Source organism: Dermacentor andersoni, chromosome 5, assembly GCF_023375885.2.
Source record: "Dermacentor andersoni chromosome 5, qqDerAnde1_hic_scaffold, whole genome shotgun sequence".
Taxonomy (NCBI): domain Eukaryota; kingdom Metazoa; phylum Arthropoda; class Arachnida; order Ixodida; family Ixodidae; genus Dermacentor; species Dermacentor andersoni.
The window spans coordinates 139112769-139125779 of NC_092818.1; the positions used below are offsets into that span (position 1 = coordinate 139112769).

A 13011-nucleotide genomic window follows, 5' to 3' on the forward strand; every position below is an offset into this window, starting at 1 on the left:
CCAAGCGTTTGCGCTATGACTGAATCTGATTAAAAACGGGCGTTGGATACAGAGCGATCATTCGTCGCAGCAGCCACACAGTTTCCAGCAAATAAGAATGCTCTGTGCGTACTGACAGACTTATATTCTGTAATTACAACATATTGAAAAAGTGTTATTCAAATGTGGATTTGTGAAAATTAGTTAATGTATGATCGTGTTAGCCATTATGGAACAATTTAACCACCATTGCTAGGAAACTTGATCCGCAAAAGAATGTTCTATCTTTAATGACCAGGGACCATCATCAGTGAAACGGCCGATACTCTGCGTGTTGGCTAAGAGTAATTCGCAAAGTTTCGAGTATCCAAACCAAAAACGCTGAATGCCTCGTATAATTTTCGTTTCCGCACTTCTCTTTTTTTTTTTTTCCCGACTCTGTCGCGAGGTAGGCTTACTTTTAAAGGCCAATCTATTGACGGCGCATTGCATCCTTCCAAGACAGCGTGCCTACTTGCCGTTGTAAACTTATGTAGATGTTCTCAAGTTGCTTGCTGCATTCAGCGTACTACTTAAGTTTAACTAGCAGACAAGCGTCATGCGAACGTCCCAGACACGTTAGTGTGCAATGTCAGAATGCCCCGCGGCAATATCGCCGCCGCCTTGCGTGCGTTCGCGGGAGATGAGTCGTCGAGTCGTCCATTTCCCTCGTGTAATCGCTTCTCCGAATTAGTCATCAGCCGTGGTTATACTTTGAATCGCTTTCGCTAGAGACACAGCGTCCAGTCCGTTCTGGTTAGTTTGGCGCCAACAGCGCCGACGGCCGTCATCCTGGCCGCGCACGTTACAGGCTCCTTACGTCCGCGCGTTTCTTCAGGAAAGGGACACTCATGTGTTGGCAAACCATTTCCCGTTCATGTGTGACCAGTTTCCGGACCTCAGAAGCATGTCTTTTTTTTTTTTTAATGAACTTGTAACGCGACAGTGTTTGTATGTTGCACAGCTCTTCAGGTAACGTACACACGAAAAAGGCAACCGCCACTCGCGACCGTGCTGGGTCCTTCTTGACGATCGGTCGCTTTCGTAGCAGACGCTCCTGGAACGCTGGCCTGTGTACAGCCGTCACACCACAAGTCGGTCAAGACACTTTTGAAGATGTTGCGTTCCAGTGGCCCGTTTAGACTATGTATAGTTCTCGCGGACGTTCCCAACCGCGTCTATTTTCTTTCTTTTGTGCCTTTGCTTCGTCTCTCCGCTATTCTTTCCGTCTTTCATTTCCCTTGCCCTTACCCCAGTGCAGAGTAGCAGACCAGAAATTCTTGCCGTTGAACTCCCTGCCTTTCCCACCCCGTTTCTCTCTCTCTTCACAAAAATATGAAATAACATTATGGTATTTAGCGTCTCAAGGTAACTTGAGGACTATAAGAGGCGAAGTATAGTTAAGAGCCCTGTTTCGTCATATATATTATTATTTACAGCCTGAAGTTCAGTGAGAGTTGGCACTTGGCCTGGTGGGTGTGGCATCTTTCGGAACTGAACTTTAACATTGCAAAGTGTAAACATTGCAAGTTTTTGTCAGGTACACGGACCGAGCGCGAGCACGCACGCACGCACGCACGCACGCACGCACGCACGCACGCACGCACGCACGCACGCACGCACGCACGCACGCACGCACGCACGCACGCACGCACGCACGCACGCACGCACGCACGCACACACACACACACACACACACACACACACACACACACACACACACACACACACACACACACACACACACACACACACACACACACACACACACACACACACACACACACACACACACACACACACACACACACACACACACACACACACACACACACAAACACACACATATATATATATATATATATATATATATATAGCTGCTATAGCTCCGTTTTCACCTAGAGTTCTTTAACGTGCACCCAAATCAAAGTCCACGAGCGTTTGTAGGTGCGTGTATACCGCCTATGTATAGGACTGAGACCACCGCGGCAGCGATCCTATACGGTAAGTCGCCGGGAATGAATCCTTCGACCGTGTGCTGAACAGCAAAACGTCATAACCGCTGAGCCCCCACAGCGGATTCTTGGCCCTAGGTGTAGTTCCCCAAAAAGAAAATAGCTCTCAAGGCTCTACGGGATTTCCTCGTGGACACGTAACTCGATCTGTGAATAGTAGTTTTCGTGCGGTGTAAATATTGTCTGGGTTCCCATGACCTGTTCGTGCATAGTGGTCTTCTACTTGTTTTACTTTCTCATATTCTCTTTGATCCGTGTACTTGGTTTGTCATTGTATTGTTAATTTGCTGTACACTTCTTTTGAGAGCGTGTTGCAATTTCATTACTGCTTTTTTCGTTTATCTAGTCTTTGTAAGGAAAGATTTTGGCATAGCTAGCCCCTTCAGTGCCCATACGTTCCAACTATCTCAGCTGATAAAGACAAAATAAGTTACAAACTGTCAATTGCAGCTTAAACTGTAACTTCATCCTGTTTTTATTGTTAGATAGAAACTAAATAGAATAGCCAAATGAACTTGGTCTAAGTGGCCGTTCTTTTACAACCCTATATTGAATTTTTTTCGTAGGCAAACGCAGAAAAGGAAGACCAGTCTCCTCGCCCTACATTTCGTGTCTTTATATTTATCTGCTGGTCACGTCGGCGGAGTCGATTATTTTAATGCATTTTCGACTATTTATTGGTCATCTTTACCGGGCAAGACTTTTCAAAAGTTGCAAACTTTATTATTCTCTTACTTCTTGACCTAATGTAGTCTTTCTATGCGTTATCAATTAACTATACTCCTAAATAGACGCCGCCAAAATCCATGATTTTGGGGCTAAGTGGTGCTTGCACTTCAAGGCTATGTCACCATCTGTCTTCTGCTTTTTTATTATTTTCGACCTAGGTATATAACGAATGATATATGCACCATAGAATCACTGTCGCTTAAGTGAGCTTACGACGCTATTATGCACTAATGCGCTATAATTAATTAATATTTTGCTACGATGTTCGAAACTTCGAGATATTTATCCTTTCTTTTCAGGGGGGGAGGGGGGGAGGCGGTCTTATAACATTGAGTTACCCAGCAGCCGGCACATCTCAGGAACATGTAGCTGACATTCTAGTTAAAGAGGCTAAACACCCTTATCCGCCTGGCCACAAGTAGGCCAAGTGCTGGCTATACCAGAGCGGCGACATTTGTGTAGAAAGTACACCGTGAAGGTGGAGCTGTATAGCTGTAAGCTCTAAATCAGGAACTATTATAGTATTTAAAAAAATCTGGCTGTGTCTGTTGCGCGCTAATTAAAAGGAAGTAAAACTGAAAGTTACTTGTGAAGGCCCCAATTAAGCGTTGGCTTTTTACCATGTATCTCTACAACCACACGTGCTGAAGTCCACTTTCGTGTACGGCGCAGTTCTTCTTGCGATGGAAGTCGGGATCTAATCACGTCGCCGCGCACTTGCCCCGCTGTTCGCCTAGCGTACCTTTCCAAGCGATATCGCTGCGCCTAGGTACCTACAGAAACATAAGCATACAGTATGAATGGCTTTCTTTATTACGTCTTATATTAAAGCCAAATTCTGCGAATTTTATTGACATTATATAGACAGTAACGACGCCTGAATACAGCACAGGATAACCCGTTTGCTCACTACTTAATTGTACTAAAATGTGCACCTATATAGCACCTATAATGTGACACAAAGCTCTGCTGTGGTGTGTGACGTCGTGTGACACAGCTTGGGTGTCAGTTTTGGTTATATATTGGAGAGGCAGATGCGCAAATAGAAGGATTAATATGGAAGCAGTCGTCTGTACGTGCTTGAACCTGTAACGGGGGTGCAGGAAATATAACCGACTTAATTCCATGGTTGTACTGCAAGCGTAAACGCATTACTTTTCTAAATTGTTCTCTCAACTGAAAGCTATATCTTCGGAGCTATACAATTCTTCCTGGAAGGTGGTAAGTGATATGAGTGCTCTAAAATCCGTCTCTTGTTATTAGACCGGCGTTCTTTTGAATCACCATACCTACGCGAACGCTGTTCTCTGGTTGTACAATGGTCGCTGTATATAGTCGTTAGTTTGTTCGTCATGGTTACTGCGATTACATAAGGATTTTTAAACATAAAAACGCACTCGGGCTGTTCAATCACGAGCGATATCCTGATACGCAAACTGCTCGATGAATTCGCAATTTAGCTGAGTAAAGGTAAAGTTTTGGATCTTCTAATGATTTCTCGTGGCTAAATTGAGTTAATTATTTTTCTACGCAAAATTTGTACATGCACTCATCTGTATGGAGACCAGTGCTTCATCGTGTGTTGGACTCCACTGGCTCGAATTGATGAGCTATCCGTATGAATTCCGAATCATTTCCGTAAGAGTTGCATGTGAAAAATATAGCATTATTCTGAGTGACCAGCGGTATTTTCGTCGTGATACGTCCCCTTTTTAAAGTAAGGTCGAATAAAAAGCGAGACTTGCTCGCAGTTAGTCATGTGAAGGGGAATATTTAATCCCAGGGTATATATACGTAAACTCGCTTTGTCGTAACTGAAGTTTTGCTTCATGCATGAGATTTTAGTGATCTGTCTCAGATAATTAGGGCTGAATGTGTTAAAGTATTGCGAAAAAAACGTTCACAAACACGCTTAAATTTTATCGATGGCTGATCTACACAAACAGTGCCGCTTATTGATACGATATGTGCTGACATTTTCTCTGCCAACCAGAGTAACAGTCGAAATCAGTGCTTCGAACACAGTAAATATCTATAAATTTAACCATGCACAAGGACTGCCGAATGCAAGACAGGCATACAGTTCGTCTTTTTTTCTTTTTCGCACGAAAAGAAAACTAGAAAAGATAATAAGTCAAGGGGAAAAAAAGATAAAAACGCGCAAGCGGATGAAAATTTGCAAGTGACGTGGCGAAATCTGCACACCTAGTGGAACGCTAGTGTATTAAACCGACCTGGTCATTGCGAAATGGAGGGATGGCATCCTGATTACGTCAGTAATGCGTAGACTATACCTGCCTATCGTTAAACACTCAGCTTTGGCAAAGTTAACACAATAGGCGTAGAAGAATGCTGCATGAATTTTGGGAAGCTAACTATACAACATAAAAGTGACTAGTGCAACGGAAATGAAAATAAAAACGAAAAAATAAAAAAACAAAGAAGATTGAAGGGAAGCGGACGTCGGGGCCGCCACGCATGCGACGACCCGTCTGGCGCAACTTCGTTTTCCTGTCGGGCACAGATTTCAAAACGCTGACACCGACGACACGTCACGGCTAGTTAGCCGACCTTCTTTTATTTCTGTCGGTTCGGCAGAGGTGCGGCCTCCTAGTTCGTTGACGAGCCGGCGTTGGTTTTGGTTCGTACTGCGCGTTGCACCGCTCTGGAAGGAAATGCTGAACGGGCGTGGTAATGATGAACTGCTGCTAAAGAACCCCGCGCCCCATGCCACTGCTTGCGCGACAGCTTGTTATAGCGTTTAGTTAGCTTCTTGCTACGATCTTGTTGTAAAACAATGTAGCTTCCAATATGCGTTTCTTTTGTTTCAATTTTAAAGTATGGCTCGCGCCATCGTCGTGTGTCACGATGCTAAAACGCAGCGCAGACTTGCAATAAATGACCTACGTCACTGGGGCAACGCTTCGTCATCACATGTCTAGGTAATCATTTAGTCTTTCTATCCCAAAATACAGTTATCACCACCCATAGCTTGACGCGGAAAGAAAAAAATCGTTTGTTTAGATGTTGAGACGTGTGATGACGGCACTGCGATTGCGGGCTATAAATTGAGCACGTGATATTTGGAGGTCAATGACAGTATCGTAAGGTTCACAGTTCGCAGCGCAGTTCTGATCACTACGGCAACACACTTACACCAAGGACCACAACGTACGGGAGCCACCTTGCCGCTCTCATCTTTACAGTCATATATCTTAAAGTAAAGAATGAAGGTAGCGACCAACTTTTGTAAGCATTGCTGCTGCATATAGTGTTTATAACCTCCCTTTGATATTAAGCCCACACTCGGTCTAACAGCCTTATCAAACGGTAGAGTAATAAAACGAAATGAAGGTGTGGAGCTCGCTACATGGAGTAGTGCGTGTAGAACGATTCCAACGCGAGTTGTATGAGAGTAACCGAAGTGACCTTGTGTTAAGGAAAACCCAGTCACTGATAAATTTGCAGAATTGGGATGCGGAGCAATTGGAGATCTCCAATAGAAGGGTGCGTCCTGCCATCGAGGCCTGCTGATGAATGATGACGAGGATGACGGCGGTATGGTGTGAGGGTGGTAGTTGTGATGATGATTTCAGGTATTGTATTGCCTTGATGTCGAGAGGTGACTTCGTTGAGGCAACACTGCCGGTTACATCTTGTGGGTCTGTATAGATCTGTATAGATATTATTTGAAAAAAAACCGCTACATTGCGCGTCTTATCTGCGTGACAGATGGGCATAAGAAACATCGGAAGATTAGGTAATAAGTTCAGCGATATGCATTGAGTATGCGTTGCTGTAGAACTCTTCACGTCAACAGGTACATAGAACGAAGCCTCACGCTACGGCTGAACGTTTTCATAGCTTGCGTAAAATAGTTATGCCAAATGATGCCGTTGGCGGCACGTCTGCCGTACCTGTATATACATTTCGACGTGTTCATACTATAGAGGCAGTATGCATATGTGATGTAAACATAATATTAACGAGGAAACGAGTATGTGCGGTAATAAACAAACTTCATCACCATGGTTACGTGCAAGTTTGTGATCAACGACTAGGCATGTCTGTCATGTTAACAGAAATCATGCATGTTCATAGATAGTGAATTTCAGGCTGATGCAAAGGCATTATATTACACCGTATTGTTGATATACTGAGACGGATGTGGTAAGGGTATTTCAAGATTAAAAGTTTCGTGTTGAAGCAAATACGATTATATTTTCGGACATCAAATAGGCTTTGCGCTGCCAAGCGAAAGGTATGGGGTTCAATACCGGCCCCGATAGCCCCGTTCCCATGGGGCCGGAATGCAAGCGGAACGCTCGTTTACTTTGCACGGGGTGCACGTTGAGGAACTCCAGGTGGTCGAAATTAATCCGGAGTCTCCCACTACGGCGTGCCCCATACTATCATCGGGCCTTAGCGCGCAACACCCTTGAATTATAAAAACGAAACATCAAATTTAATTCTGAATAACGCCTAATGTTGCAGTCCTACTGTTGCAGTCCAGCGCCTGTGTATGTCCTTTCTATGTGTGCGTGTACGTGTCGTGTAAGTGCACTGCTTCAGTATCATGGCTCACCAGCTAGCACATCAGTATCTTTTATTATGACGTATTGGATACGGTCGGAGAGGTAGGCTGCAATTCAGGAAGCTATTTTCGAATTAATACAAGATTGAGCTCCTCAATTAGCTTACGATGTGAGACAAATTCAAAGGTGTTTGCAAAGTCAACGAACACTGCATCCACTTGCAAAGCAGAGTTAGTGGCAGCCGCGAAGCCATGTGTAACTTCAAGTAATTGTGCAACTGTTGATCATCTTACTAAAGCCGCGCAGGTTTACATATAAATGTTTGTTGTTTTCCAAGTAGGTTATTACTGATTTTTGAATTATGTGCTCCATTAATTTACAGCAACAGCTGGTTAGTGATATAGGCATAAACATGTTTACTAAAAGACTATTCCTTCTTTTTCTTATCTTTTCTTTGAAGACTCGGACCACCTTTGCACAAAGCCAATCAACCTATCTGCCGTGCCTGTCGTGCATTCTGCATAATCCACCGAAAGCTATTATCCGAAAACTTAAAATATGAAGCTTTAAAGCGAATGGTATAACAAAGACTGTTTTATTCGCATCGGAAAATTTGAATGTTCGCAGACTCTTATCAGCCAGGAGCAGCAGCGCTGGTGGCGGCATCTGGCGATGCGTGGCTCAACCAGAGTCCGTTAGAAATATTCTCTTGTATCACGACTTGTGTTGGTGCAAAATATGAAGAGTAACAGTATGTGAATATGAATTTGCGTTAGAAAACATTTGCGGTAGCAGATAAATCTATTGCGCTTGCAAATTCTTTTAACCATCGGCCATGTCGCGCATAATGCATCGGTTTTTCAACAGATTATCGGAGCTAAGCAGTGTTGGACTCGCTCAGTTCTTGATGGGGTGACAGCATAAGAAAGCCGTGATCGCCGCACAGTTCCCCATAAACTTCGCATTAGCGTAACGTCACTATAATGGATAGGGAGCTTAACCAGTGAGAGTTTTTGTGCTGCCAGCGTTGTTCCTGGCAGTGAATTTGGACCTTAAGTTAAGCAACCCGCCGTGGTGGGTAAGCGGCTATGGCGTTAAGCTGCTGAGAAGGAGGTCGCTGGTTCGACTGTCGATCTGGGCGGCTGAATTCCCATGGGTGCGGAGTGCAACAACGCTCGTATTTCGGGCTTTGAGTGCACGCCAAAGATCCACAGGCGATCAGAATGAATTCGGAGTTCTTCAGTATGGCGTCTCTCATAGAAATCGTATTGGTTTGGGACTTTAAAATCAATCAGTCCATCGATCAATTAATCAATTCACAAATCAATCAATCAATCAATCAATCAATCAATCAATCAATCAATCAATCAATCAATCAATCAATCAATCAATCAATCAATCAATCACTCTCTAGTTGTGCACAGCTATGTATCTTAATTTAAAATTAGAGCTTTCGAGTACTAACTTTATAGGCGCCGCCACCAAGTTGTCTGTGATTGGAGTGCATTCGGGCTGTATCCCAATGTCGCGCACAAATAACAAGGCACGCTTGCAAAACTTCTCGCCTACTGCACTGACCCCCTACATTCTTCTAATGCTGCTTTTCTTCTGGCAACCCAGAACTTTTGGTGATTGTAAAGGCGGCACCTTTGGACGGTATACTAGATGCTCCACGTACAAATGCACTTAAGCTTCGCGCCACCGACCTTATTCACGCTTCTTTCGTTTTCCTATGTCAGAAGTTGAAACTATTTGAATTCAATTCTCTCGAATACGCACCGGAGCCGCATGTGCGTAGATATGAATATACTAGTTAGCGTCCGCGTGCTACTCGTATAACGAACGTGCCGTCTAGACGTCATCAATCTTCCACGACCGTGGCTCAGTTGCGCGACTGAGAGAAATTTGTTTTTCGTTTTCCTTCCTATAGGTCGCGACGACGCTCTGAAATGGAGTCTGCTGGTGGCCGCTACGTCACAGCTGGCAAGTGCTGTCGGGGTTGCATCGCGTCACGTGAGTAAGGACGCTCTTTTCACCGAGTCTCCCAACTTTAAAAATTTCATGGAAAACGCGGAGAGCTTGTTTGGATTCATGCTTAGAATAATAAGCGCCTAAACACACGACAGAAAAAAAAAAAACAGACAGAAGGAGGGAGGTTTGACTCGCAACCATGTTTATACTTCGGCGAGAGAATACAGAATGCATGCCGCTTTCGACTTCAGCGTCGACTGTCCGTTTCAAACGTTTACAAGGAGAATAGGATGTACAAGAAAACTGAATCTCTGAAAGGCTTTAGCGCAGAGTCTGCGGTTAAAACTTAAGGTATGTGCAAGTAATGCAGCATTCAGTTGATTTAGACTGTGCGTGCCCGAAGTGAACAAAAATGTCAGTACATGGAAGAACACTCGTCCCGTATGTTTTTGACGCTGATACTATATGCACGTTAAGATGCAAATTTGGGAATGTCGGTTTTGCATTTTCAGGCAAATGGGTCGAAAACGACGACGACACACAGACCGACAGATACGTGACTATAGGCAAAGATTCATGCGCGCATGACTAGGCAAAGATGGCATGATACGACTACAGGGAAACTAGCCTTTCTTTCTTTGCTTTCGGTCATATCTGGTTATACCTTGTGTTATACCTTGTGCAGCGCGAGAGCAAACTAATCGACAACTCGAAGCAAAGGGGCACTGAAACTGGGACACTGCAACCGCAGAAGTGATTCGCCATATTCCAACGTATATGCAGCATTTGTCTTCTCCTATGCGCAGTAGGTGTGAACGACTGTGCATACGCAAGAACTTGCACCTGTGGCATGCAAGGTCTGGCGGATTGAGGCATCTGCGTTGATAGCACAGCCGAAGTGCCCTCACGGTGCCGCAATTTTTCGAATCTTAGCACTCCAGCCTTGTACAAATACCCAAAATGAAAGTCAAAAGCATAGCGAGAGAGACGGCCGGATACATAAATATGTGCTCGCCGGTATTGTGCGCACTCCTTCATAGTCACTCACTCGAGTTGTCACTGACATTGCAATCTTCCGTGGTGCTCAACGCTGCTCCAGGTGTCCAAAACAATTTGTCTTTAGCGGCGTCGAGGTCGTCTGTAATGCAGGACTTCTAAAGGAATTCGCCAGGATATATGCGCGAGAGTCAACGACCAACGTTGTTCACTCACACATTGTTTTTCTTGTTCTCATGTCCTCGAAAGAAGCCATTAAAATAAGAACCTGGAATTGACAAGTAGGTTGGCGATTTCTCTCCTTTTTTTTCGCTGTTATTTGCCCTAAAAGTCTGTTAGGGCATTGCATAGAAAATAGGGAAGGGGGGAAGTACTTTAGGTGCCGCAAACAAAACGAGAGTTCTGTGAGCAGAAAGAGTACACAGACAGAATCAAGACAAGGATGAGACAACAGAGAAAAAGCACGGTATATCACACATATTGCAAGCAGAAATATGCGTTTTACATTGAGAAATGCTTAAAACGATAATCGTATGGGGGACTGTGTGTACGTGTGGGTTGAGGAAGGATTTCCTGAACATAATATACTTCTTGTTAGAGGGCGAAACAATGTGGCACGCGTTTCGCGCGTGATTTCGGTGTCTGTATCCCAAAGATGCCCGGAAAATGTTTTCTGTGTTGACGCGTTGCGCTATCGCTGCCTGTACGCACACACCGTACGTCTTCTGTTACCAGTGCATTAATTAGCCTTATATATCTCTCCAAGTGCTTACGCTTGCGAGACTTTCACTCGATGCCGGCGGGAAAAACCGAGATGCCTTTGGCTGCCGCGGAAAAACGAGTGTGGGTCGATGCCCCATTAGATGCGGGCTCTTAAGGGCTCTTACTCTTGTGCGCGGTCGCACGAGGACGAATCAGAAAGTCTCTTGCACTATTTTCCCACATAGTCCCCACATACATGTTCAGACATTTGCCTCATCGCAGCACTATTTAAAGCGTCCCTGTGGTAGAATTCGTTCGGCTGACTGCGGAACCACCGTCGGACTGTCGCACCACCGTCGGCCTTTTGAGCACTCACAACACCTCCACCTCGCTTTCTCAAAGGGAATCACCATTCCCCATACGTGGGCTGCACTTCCCTGTTGATTTCGATGGGCGTTCGTCCTTTGCTCCGTAGAAAACGAATCACACTCCGTTGCTCGTACGCCGTGGACGTGGGAACCACAACCGCCATCTTCAACAACTGACAGCATCGCCGTGCCGCGGAGCTACCGGCAGATAAGTCCGGGCCGCTCCAAGAAAGGTCCACTGCTAGGAATGGATAGGTTGACTTCGTCCACTATCCTTAACCTTGCGCTCATCGACATCGCTGATGTACTTCCTCGGTCCGTGCATTTGTCAATATACGCAGACGACATCTGCATCTGGGTAACAGGGGTGACGCGTCTACACGTACGTGCCAGGCTCCAGAGAGCGGCTACACTGACGTCAAACTACCTTCACGAGGAAGACAAGAGCTGTCATTTGAGAAGTGGTCGCTGGTTGCCTTCACGCGCAAAGTGATGGGCCTATACGCCATTAATTAGGATCAATTGATAGGCTATTATGAGAAGACTCACCGTTTTCTGGGAGATGGAGCCGTCATGTTGCCTACATGAAAAAGAAACTCACCATGAACACCCACGCGCTACGATTTCTTGCGGGAAAATCGTGGCGTGCATCTGTACGAGCGATGCTTCAACATTATACTGTACTTTTCCTCAGGTTCATGCGCTACAGATGACCTGGCTGGGCAGGACCAGAAGGACAAACGTACACGTCCTCCAGTCGATTCAAGCTCAAGCACTGAGAATATGCCTTGGCCTTCCGAGATGTGCATTTTCAGCAGCGACTTTAGTCATCGCGTGTTATCACGCAACCACAACATATATTCGCGTCAACGCCTGAAAAATGCATATCAGGTATTTCACCCGAATTCCATCGCACCGTCTCGCCTCACTTCTTGCTTCTAGGCCACAATCTGCGTTCAGCGATATTATTGCTTCGCATAGTTCAGTGCTTTCCTTGAACTTCATGCCTGCAGCAACACTATCATTACCGTTGTGGTGCCTACATCCCCTCGAAGCCCTTCTAACCATTCCTGGAGTGCAAAAGAAAACACAATCGTAATTTTTAGCCCATGAAGCCACACCACACTGTTGCTCCTGCATGAGAAACACAGTAGACTCACATTTGCACGGATGGTTCAGTTTCTTCGGCAAGCTCAGCAGGAGCAGTGGTTATTCCCGCAAAGTCCGTCACCATAAAATTCAAGACATTAAATTTCACATCATCGATGGCTGCAGAACTCGCCGCCCTACGTGCTGCTCTAGAATTCGTAATTGAAAAACCGTCACAGGCACGGTCAACCTTCTGTGACTCCAAGGCCGCTCTCCAGTGCATTGTGTCGCCATTTCGTCATGGACCGAATGAACAGTTACTCGCTGACATAGTACTTCTTTACCACCATGCAATAGAGAAGGAAGGAAGGAAGGAAGGAAGGAAGGAAGGAAGGAAGGAAGGAAGAAAGAAAGAAAGAAAGAAAGAAAGAAAGAAAGAAAGAAAGAAAGAAAGAAAGAAAGAAAGAAAGAAAGAAAGAAAGAAAGAAAGAAAGAAAGAAAGAAAGAAAGAAAGAAAGAAAGGAAGGAAGGAAGGAAGGAAAGAAAGAAAGAAAGAAAGAAAGTCAGAGAGGTTTTTTTTATGCAATA

General features: G+C 44.9%; 1 long non-coding RNA gene across 1 annotated transcript in view; it reads left to right on the forward strand.

Annotated features, from left to right (window-relative positions):
* Positions 1-13011, forward strand: part of LOC129385082 (uncharacterized) — a 170853-nt gene that overhangs the window by 47524 nt on the left and 110318 nt on the right. The window contains exon 2 of the long non-coding RNA XR_011894807.1: positions 9228-9310. This is a non-coding gene — a long non-coding RNA (uncharacterized lncRNA). The remainder of the gene's footprint in view (positions 1-9227; positions 9311-13011) is intronic.